At 34.8% G+C, this 10,704-nt stretch overlaps 1 long non-coding RNA gene across 1 annotated transcript; it reads left to right on the top strand.

Annotated features, from left to right (window-relative positions):
* The first annotated feature begins 9 nt into the window (after positions 1-9).
* On the top strand, positions 10-7,418 carry LOC105265473 (uncharacterized). Its single transcript, XR_892076.1, has 2 exons — positions 10-2,994; positions 3,302-7,418. It is a non-coding gene; the product is annotated as an uncharacterized lncRNA (long non-coding RNA).
* Positions 7,419-10,704: the final 3,286 nt, after the last annotated feature.

Raw genomic sequence — 10,704 nt, 5'->3', positions numbered from 1 at the left:
TGTAGTTCTCAACTATCACCACATAAAAGGTTATACAAAAAAAATTTGATACCCAGCCCCAGTTTCGAGATATTTGTTGAAAAAAGTTTTACCTCTTCGCTACTTAGTGAAACATTGTTTCCATTTTAATCAGTTCTCTGCGTTAGTATCAAGCCGTTGTTCTCGGTATTTATTGATGTTGTTTCATGTACCACAGACATTATTGCATTTATGGATTATTGATGGATATAACATTTCCTTAGTTCTGGTTGATTTATCTCCAAGTTTCCTTTATTGGGTATAAAAATCAGAGGAAGACGTCGAGATGAAATTTTTCATTGGAAGAATTTTCACAATTTGACATTCTCCGTTGAATTTTTGTATTTAATCAGTGGAATATTAATGCTAATGAAAGTTTGTGTACGGTTTTAGGGAGATTTAAAATCAAACAGACATTTTAATGGTTTCTAGGTGGAAAAATAGGTGTTAATGATACCAATAAACCTCATTCCCCTCCTGTGTTTTCATTACCATTTCATTAGGACTAATAGTGTCTGAATGACGTGTGGATGTGCTACCCCTTCCCTTAACAATTTTATTCACATTCTCAATGTAACAGTTAGAAATACGGCGTCTTCTAGGGAATTAGGAATTCTAGTGGAAAAAGACGGCAATCAAGGGATTTTATCCTCGCGAGTATTTGAAATTCGTGGGAATACTCCAGTGACAATGCAAATAATTTAAACTTAAACTCGCTGAATAGATTTTTTCTTTCAATGTTTCGGCCAGTTTGAGGTTTTACGGACTAAGGGTAGTAATTTACTTCTAGCTTAACTCGTAATTTCGACGAAAATCTCTAAATTAGGAATTTCTATTTAATTAGTAACGTAATTTCGGGCATTTTAATTCGGCTGTGTTAGTAAGGGTGAAAATGAAAAACGCGCAAATTTTTGTCAGAGATAAATTGTAAATTGGAGTAATAAATTTTCGTAAAATTAAATTAAGAGATGAATCTCTAGAATAATTTTTGTACCCTATTTTTTTAACGAATTGGCGTTTTGTAGTGCGAAAAGTACATAATGTGTTTCGAAATTGAATTAAAATTGTGAGATTTTAGGAAATAAGGCGAGTCAGTAGCTGTAGGAAAAGTTTAAAACGATTTGCATTAACAGGAAGAAAATTAAAAAATGAACAACTGGAGAATTCGATGAAAAAAGTCACTCACAATTAATGAAAATAGTAGATACTTTGCTGTCGTCAACCCTCTGAAGAATAAACCACCGCTATTCTAAAGTTATAAACTCAAGTCTCTTCGATTGAACGCTGAAAGAGTCACGGGAGAAACCGATTGGACGGCATGGAATGCGCAATCCAATGGAGCTCTTGCGAAAAATAATGAAACAAAAAAAAAATGATAAAAACGTGTTTTTAAAATGCAAATCATGCTGGTAGTGCGGACCAAACGGGGGACAACTGAAGAGAATTATTCAGAAACTAAATAACGAAAACGTGAAAAAGCCGCTCCATCGGTAATGCAAGTCGTTCACATAGTCATTAAGTCTTAAGAACGAACTTATTAAGTAGATCCACCACCTGAGGGGCTGTAAACTGGACCATCACATCGAGTTCATTCCATTTTCACACGCTGTGTAATTAAACTCACCTCGTGAAGCACGAGCCAGTCCTCAGGGCCTGCACTGGAAATAACTCGAGATGCCAACGTTCAAAACTTTTAATTGGAATTGGCCCTATTTACATCTTCTCAATTCGGTGGTCCAAGTTGCGCGATTCATTAATTGGCATTCGTGCTATTCAAAGCGATACGTTTAACGCATAAGTCGAGAAAATTTTTTCCACTTAATTGTAATTATTAACGAGATTATATCTCAACGCGAATTTTTATACAATTTTTTAGGGCAAACATTTAATTAGTATTTCGATATTTCGTGAGGTAATTGAGGGCTCGAAGAGTGAGACGTGGTCAGCAGATTGAATATTCATTAGGTATTCAATGCCCTCAGTGGCTGAATATTTATTATCAAACTAATTTTCATATTCATTAAAAATTTATTGACTATTTTTTTTAAATTTAATGTAGACAATTCATAACATTGACCATTGAGAAATCGTTTTCTTACGTTAGAAAACTTTTTCTCTCTGTGCAGAAATAATTCTCATCAACAGGAAAATTCAACGAGCATTTAATTTTGCCGACTTTCTAAACAAATTCAAAAGCAATAATTGTGATAGCCTCTCTGCGTTTCACTGTTCACAACTCAACTCAGTCTCGAGGCGATCGTCGAGGATGCAAGCTCGTTATTTCCCGCGATATAATCACCGATAATAAAAAAAAAAAAAAATGAGAGATGAACGAGCTTTCCCCGACGAACTCGAGCGGCAATGGGCGATAGACTGCAAAAAGACGAAAAGATTCAAAGAATAATAAATTTCTCAAAAGCGGTTTTCATCACGTGCGAGAAGAAAAAACAAGACAAAAAACAATTTAACCATGAATTTTCAATGTGTATTAATCGCAATTGGTCGTATTAATTATTTAAAACATACGTAGATTCATAGGGCGTAGTAAACGTAAAATGATTACCGTCACATCCCACTAGCTTAGTCAACGAGCCAAGTGTATTTGTGACTCATTGAATCGTAATTCAAAATTAGAATCATCATCGTTTAATGAAATTTTTGCTGCAATACCACAGATACACTGGCTCGAGATGTAGTGGCCCGTGTGCGTGTTATGTGTGTGTCTTATTCGAATGCACGATAAATTCTTAATTGTTAATTAATTAAAGCAAGTCCTTTTATCAATCTAATAATCATCGTCGATGTCCTCGTTTCACCATCGATAATAGTCATTTGTTTACCCCACCCCTGTTTTGTTTGAAGACGAAGGAAAGAGTCGAAAAATATATGACAAGACGTACCACCACAAGCCAGACACCAGAGCTCTTTCGAATTACGATGGTCTTATCTATTTGCTCCATCCATCTCGTTTTTGTTGTAAGTTTAACCTTTACTCACGGTCTAAGTCACCATTCAACACAGAGGAAAAGGTTCTTGGCGATATGTTTCAAAAAAATGTCTTATTATTCCAGAAAGTCTGGGCAATATCAAGTGAAGGGGAATAGTCATTTTTTAATTCCCTTGAATTCTCAAAGAAATTGCTAAAATTCTTGGATTTTTATGGATTATATACTATTTATCTGTAAATGCAGGAGGAATTAGTAGATTAATGATAAGCAAAATTTAGATTTAAATTGAATGGAATGTTTTTTGGTTTTGTTTTCTTGGTTCGATTGTCAAGCAGAGAGTTTTCATCAACCTCCAAAGGGGAAAAAGGGGAGAAAGTGGAAGCATTACGAGGATACAAAGACAAATTTTAGTACAGCCAAGAACCTTAATTTTTGCGTATAATCGGCTGAATTATTTAATAAAGTGGTGGGTCTCTGATGTCTGGGTGAAGAATTGGTCGTTTTGCCACGGAGACCTGGCTGCAGGCTGCCAGTTTCGCACGGGAATTCTTTTTTTGCTGTGAGGGACGCTCTCGACGAACGAAACCGAAATACAAAAATATATATCTATACCCGGAGACCAGTGTTCTCCGATAATATCCAATCTAATATCGTCGTGTCTGGAATTGACATCCGGAGAGCAAAAAGCAATTACGCGGAGTGTAGAGAAAAAGAAAGAAAAAAAAAGATGTTCCGAGAACAGGAAGAGGACGTGAGTGAAACGAAAAAGAATTAAGGCAGAGATATGAGAGACAGATAAAAGCAGAGCAGAGGCAGCTGTGTCCCTTACAATACCTCCCCCATAAGAGTACAAATTTTTCTAATAAATAATATTATATGGAAGGACGAATAATATAATGGAATGGAGTTAAGTGGAAGGATACGAACGCAAGACGGGAATAAAATCGATTGAAAATAAGAAATAAAAATTACGTATTAACTATTATTGAGAAGCTGAAGCAAAGAGTGAAAAGAGTAATATGAAGAATAAAGAATTAAGGTTTTAATGATGTTTTCTCTGGTGTAGGAATTATTACGATAATTATAATTATATTGAATATAATAAATTATTTATAAGGTACGAGAACTACCTATACCTAATCTAGAGAATGAGGTAACTAGACGTACCACTCGTGTAGTTGACTAATTAACAGATGGACAAATTTAAATAATGAACTAATGAAGGGATATGCAAGGATTAACGAGAAAACCTCAATTATTGTATCTGCATTTATCAATTTTATCTATTGAACTGCCATTAGGCGCTGAATGTCTAACAATAGCCATCGACAGGTGTTGTTACATCTGCTATACAAAACACATAGATTTTATGCCGGCAGGTGCCAAAAAAGGAATAGGTGACATTGCTTGTCAAAGGTGTCAAGCCCCTTCGTTGTAGTCTCAGTACAGACAAAAATACCTTTTATTTTTGGGAATTTTATCACTCAAAACTACATACTCATTTTTATCATTCTTCAAAAAGCTCCATAATGAAAGCAAGTATAGGACTTTTTCAATAAATCAATACCCCATTCGATTTAGTTAACATTATGAAGGTATAAATAAATCTAAATGATAAAACAAATACTTTTTATTTCATAATGTTAGAAAGGAAATGGCAGCATTTCAGAAAAAGTTCCCTCGAATGCGAAATATGACTTCTGAAACCGATAAATTTCTTTCTACGATTGGAAAAATCGTCGGAAAAAAGTGATTAGTTCCCAAGCATAAAATCTATTTTTTATCGGATAAAAAATCTTTTTTTGTTTTAAAAAATTCTATATATTTAAAGGAAATTGACTAGTACGCGTGGTGTATTTAGTGCTGAAGTAGATGCGTTGGGACTGGCGTGAGGAATGGTGTGGAATAGTCAGGGATTCTGTAAAACCGTAGAAAACGTTGATTTCAGGTGCATTATCATCGCATGCATCCTCTCCCCTCCCCATTAATCGAACCTAGAATCCCCCATCATCTCGTTATTAATCACGATAACTCAATGAATGGAGCAAAAGCTCCGGTACTTTCAGGAATCCAAATACTGCCTGCGAAATTACCATTCGCTGAACTAAGACTCAAGAAACATAACAGAAACATGAAAACCAAAAGAAAAAAAATATCGGAATTGCCGAGTTTTTGATAAATTTATGGATGAATAAACGTGGAGAATACGAGGACAACACTTCCCCGTCCCCGAGTGATTTCATTTCGAGTTCTCTCTACATAAATATCATTTATTTCCCAATAAATTTCATAATAAAATTGGCGACACGAAGAGTTGGCACATCCGATGCTCCATATTCGAATATTCAAGAGTTGCTTTGAAAATTCGAGTATCCGTGTTGAGAATCGAGCTTCGGACGAGCTGGACTCGATGTCAAAAAAAGAAAAAAAAAAAGAAAAAACGAAAAATTTAAAGAATATAAATGAAGTAGAGCGAGGATATATTTTTGATAAGAATCTATCTAAATCGACACTCTCGGGGGGGAATAAAGTAGTCGGATAGGTTGTAATGTAGTTAAGGGACAGCGAAGTGGTTGTCTGGCTTCGAAGTTGCTCACCTTGTGATTAAAAAAAAAATTCAAGTTGAAGCCGACGGTCTCCGGGGGAAGCATTGGAGCACGGCGAAGGCAGAACCAAAAATGAATGATCGTAGAATAATCGAACCGGTGCCACAGGATAAAATTAATCGCGAGAATTGAAGTCGCTGTGGATGCCATGAAAAAAAAAACCGGTTCTCCCTTTGAATTTTTTCACGAACTTCGTCCTGCTTCGGTCAAGTCGACACCCGAGGGGCCTCGGCTTCGGATAAAACTCGACGTTTATTCACCCAGGGAAGAGAATAACGGAGCACTTTCGTACGCACATTTACAATTATACGTAATGAAATATCTGTGGAATTTTGCAAACTGAATTTTTACGAAAAATAATTAATAATAATATTTCTACCAGTTTTTACTTAACAACTTTAAAAATAGCTGAAATTAATGATTATTATGATAGAACTCATAGTAAAAAAGGAAAAAAAAAACACACAAGCTGTGGTACAACATGGGATGTATGCGTGTTATATTTCATCCGTACTAATACTTATTATCATTATTCAATTATCATTATTACGATGGAAAAAAATAATATTGTCATTACATGATTAATTGATTAATTATTATTACAATCGTTAGAGTATAAAAGTTGATATTTAATGAATTGGTATTGTAATTGTATGCACTATATTTGTTTGGTTGGCTTTTGATGAGAAAGGGGCGAGAGTCTAATATAGAAAAATGAAATAATGAAAAATAAAACTCGGGTTATTAGATACCTACTACGCTGTACCTTTCGCCGGTGGGGGTCAACAATGTCCTGGTGTGAGTGAATGGGCTTTTAAAATACGAGAAAGTACGAGAATAATGCAATCATGAGTGAGGGGAAATGCTGAGAGTGCGGAGAAAAATACTTGGGGTTGTAAATTACATAGCACTGAAGTGCGTCGTAAAAATGACGACGTGAAATCATTGAAGACACGAGAATTTCAACGCACCCAACGCACTCGTTGCTATAGCCAATAGAAATAATTCCACAATTCTCGGTCCAATGTGTAAAGCTAAATTAAACTTTCTAGATAATATTAAATATCCGGAAATTTCAATTTATCTAGATTCAATGGAGTTATTGTAAATCAATGAATGCACAGTGAAAAATCAGTAAAAAAAAATTTCATGATATTACGAAAGAAACAAACTATTTCTTCATGATAAAAAAAAATAGTTTCTAGATAAAAAAAAATCTTTTCGAATTCAGACCATCATTCTAACTTGGTTTAAAAATAAATATCGAAATAACTTGATTTCTGTGAACACAGAGGCTCCCCCGAAAATGGAGAAATGGTTACAAAATACAGACAGATAAACGCTGGGCGTTAATCTCTAGTATTCCCTACGAATAAAAGCCCAAAGCTCAAGATATCCACCTCCACAACCAGAGACAAACCTCCTTAATTAATAAATAAAAGAAAATACACAATTCCCATCGGCCTGCATCTGAGAGGGAATGAAAAAGAAGACGTTGGCACGATGTTGGAAAAATAAAGCCAATTGTTGGACGATTGATTTATTTGCCCGCCAAACGTCCAGTGATCTCTATGAATGCGAAAAAAAATTGCTTCTATTAGAAATTGAATGAAAAATGGTATATCAGCGTGTATGACGTAACATTACCACGCATTGAACTATTCAACTCTTCGATGTATGGACAAGTGGTCATTACTTTAATTTCTTCCACATTACTTTGGCTTGTACGGCAATCCCACCGACAATTTACAAACACAACGACATTTAATTATAGAAATTGCTTTAACGAATGAAACAAAAAGCGTCTAGAGATGAGTGAAATAGAGCGTCTCTTAGAAAAAAAAAACGACTCGGAAAATAGCGCCGGATCGCATAACAAATGACTTAATCTCCTCATTTATTTGTTCTTCGGATGATTCTTTTTTAATCTCATAAGTGTACTGTAACGATTGTTTCCTTTAGACTAAATCCAACAGAGTAGAAGAACGAATTGAATTGAATTGGGAAGTACTACGAAGAATACAGCGTGTGAGGAACGAGCTTTATACCGCTTTTATATGTTAGTGGATACCACGTAAAGATTGAAAGAGACAGATTTTACTAAATCTACGCAACCCTCTAACTATGTAACTAATTACACTACTCTCTATATGCAAGAAAAAGTAAAAAAAAAATGGTAATGATAATGAATAAAATTGTGAACATAATATATATTATAGATATATTGTGACGGTAATAATTATTATATATTAATAAATACGATTATTACGCTAATGAGGAATACGAGTATGACGAATGAGTTTTAAGGAAAGTATACATATTAATAAACATTTTTTAATGCCAATATCATAAAGATAATGGTGAAATTCAACGTTGCGTGCTTTTATTTTTTTACCTACTCCCTGTTTTTACAATAATCAATTATTAATATCGCATCAATAATTATTAACTAACTATAATAACTCATTGTTAATTATTTCCTATTATCTTTCAGCTTCTTGAAATGATTATATTATTAATTATAATGTCATTTCTTATCAACAACTAAATATTTTTTCTATATTCTTAAATCCGTTTTTTATCATTAAGTTTAGTGTATTAATTTCTTTTTATTCTATTAATAATCAATTCTCGGGGGTGAGACGTCCCGAATTAGTATATATTATAAAAAATAATGGATTTTCTCGATTTTATTTAATAATTCAGACGTTCTGTTCTTTTTCTTCGCACCTCTCCTCTAGAATCAGCATGACTCATTTTGTTATTCTTAATTGTTTTTTGATATCCTATGATATATGATTATATTGATTCCCCTTCTTGCCAATCGAGAATAAGTTCTTTTTAAATTACTCCCGGTGGACTTGAATATTTTCGATTTTTCGCTTTGATTTTGATAGTGTATTACGGTAAAACGTAAAAACGTTGATCAATCTTTGCGTTTCTTTTTTATAGAAAATGAAATCACCACATAAACCATAAAATATCGGTCTACTCACCGAGAGCGAACCTTGGAAAAAGTCTTTATCGTTTATGAATATACTCAGTGTCCTGTACTACCCCGAGGGGTCAAACCAAGACTTATCGTTACAACATGAATTCTCCCCTCGTTTTTTCATCCATTTATTCACCGATGAAGAAGTTTCGGGGTGAGCTGATAATCCAGGGAACCGCGGGAGAGGACAAAAATTCGAAAGGAGGCACCTCGCCCTCCACTGGAATGAAAAAAAAATGAAAATAAAGCCTGAAGCGTCACGGTAACGTATCCCATAAGGGATCACTTTGCTTACCATCGAGTATCGAATGACTCCCTCAGCGGTCTCGAGTTTCACGTTTTTGCCTGATCCCACAGCCCTTTTGTGTGTGTATTTTTCTTGCGAATTTTTTTTTTCACCAGGGAATATTGCATACAATTTACTTGACACTCATGCCCCCTTCAAATTGTCCCCACCATTTTTCTCAGTCTCTTTTTCCGTTTTTATCCCCTGGGGGTTGGATTTATTTTTGACAGAGCGCAACGCACGTGAAAGGTTATTCGATTGAAATTTGTGACGAGATGTCGAGTACATTGCGAAAGAATCCACTTGGAAATTTGTAACAAACGCATAAAATTAATAAAAATACCGAAGCACAAGGTAAATTTAGCGATAAATGTTATTCTATGCGTCACGTTTTTTTTTCCACGTTATTAACGCGTATTTGTGAGAATGGCATGGGGGAAGAAGATCAAATGTTGGACATTGGAACGAAGGGCTGTCGATACCCTTTGATCTTCGAGGAAAGGTCCGACGAAGCGAGAGCTGTTGGCGATCGAGCGTATCACATTTGCCGGACTAATGGAGCAATTTTCTCCCCGGAAAAAGGGACAGATTACCTTCCCTATCCTTTGCCCAAGTCGACCTGCAGCTTGAATCTATTTTTATTTTTTTTTTCATTAGGTCCTCCAGTTTCATTCCCTGGTAACAATTTTCCCCTGGAATATTTAGTGAGCCTTGAAAATTTCTAAAACATTACATTGTCGATTCCTCTGAATTTTTTAGAAATTCCACGGAATTTCCATCCATTTTCCACTGTCAAATTGGTGAAATTTCGGTTCACCTAGAATATTATAATAATTATTATTATCATTCATGTAGCATCAAGGAAAATGAGCATGAATTGAAGAAAAAAGATTGGAGAGGGAGCATGGATTTTACAATAAAGAAAGAATTTGAAAAAGTGGATAAATATATCAATCAGTAGTTCGATTTTTTAAAATTACATTTGAAACTGGAGACGTGTTTCTTGTATAGTATTACGTCTCGAGTGTCCCCCCGAATCTCTCTCGAGAGCATCATTTTCAAATAACTCGTCTGAGCATCTGGATTGATTTGAGGGATGCTCAGGGCTTCACAATCATCTATACAAAAAGAACCATCTCCCTCGATATCACTCGAAATTTCTTCAAAGGATAGTACCAACACAGCGACATTACCAACTTTCGACTTCTCAATTATTAATGACAATGTAGAATATGTAAACAGCAACTTTTGGATACGTGGGCTGAATGAAGAGAGTCGTTGAATCATTCAGAGGGAGGAATTTCCTATTTGACAGATGACACGGGGGCGAAAAGTTTATCAAACACCAGGAAAAATTCCTCACAACATTACCAATGTAAATCTACGAACAATTGTCTTTTTGAAAAATTTCTCATGTCAACGTAAATCTTCTGCTGGCACCGAATTTCCAATTGCTAGTCCAACTGCAAGGATAACGAAGGTTATTATGGATATGTTATCATCGATAGCTTTTGATCAAATCAATGAAATTAAAAGATTCAATGGGTATTATGATAAATTCGTTGAAACCTTGAAAATTGTATACGACAATTGCTGATAAATTTCATCCGACGCAATGGAAATTAGCAATAAAACCTGAATTCTATAGCATGGGATAATGGGGGAAAGTACTTTTTGTATTGCTTCAATAAGTTTACAGCAAAGCAACGGAATCAGGCCCAACTGATGGTGTATCAAAGAACGAAAAAAGTTCATTGATCAGGTATGGGAATATTTCTATTAATTTCTTGAAGAAACAGAAAAATTGAAGGGAAGTTAAAATTTATAGGTGAAACATGAAATTCACAGTTTCAA

The sequence above is a fragment of the Fopius arisanus genome, unplaced genomic scaffold (genome assembly GCF_000806365.1).
Source record: "Fopius arisanus strain USDA-PBARC FA_bdor unplaced genomic scaffold, ASM80636v1 scaffold00030, whole genome shotgun sequence".
Classification (NCBI taxonomy): domain Eukaryota; kingdom Metazoa; phylum Arthropoda; class Insecta; order Hymenoptera; family Braconidae; genus Fopius; species Fopius arisanus.
Note: the sequence above shows the minus strand (reverse complement) of the source record. Positions and strands in the feature narration are given on the sequence as shown.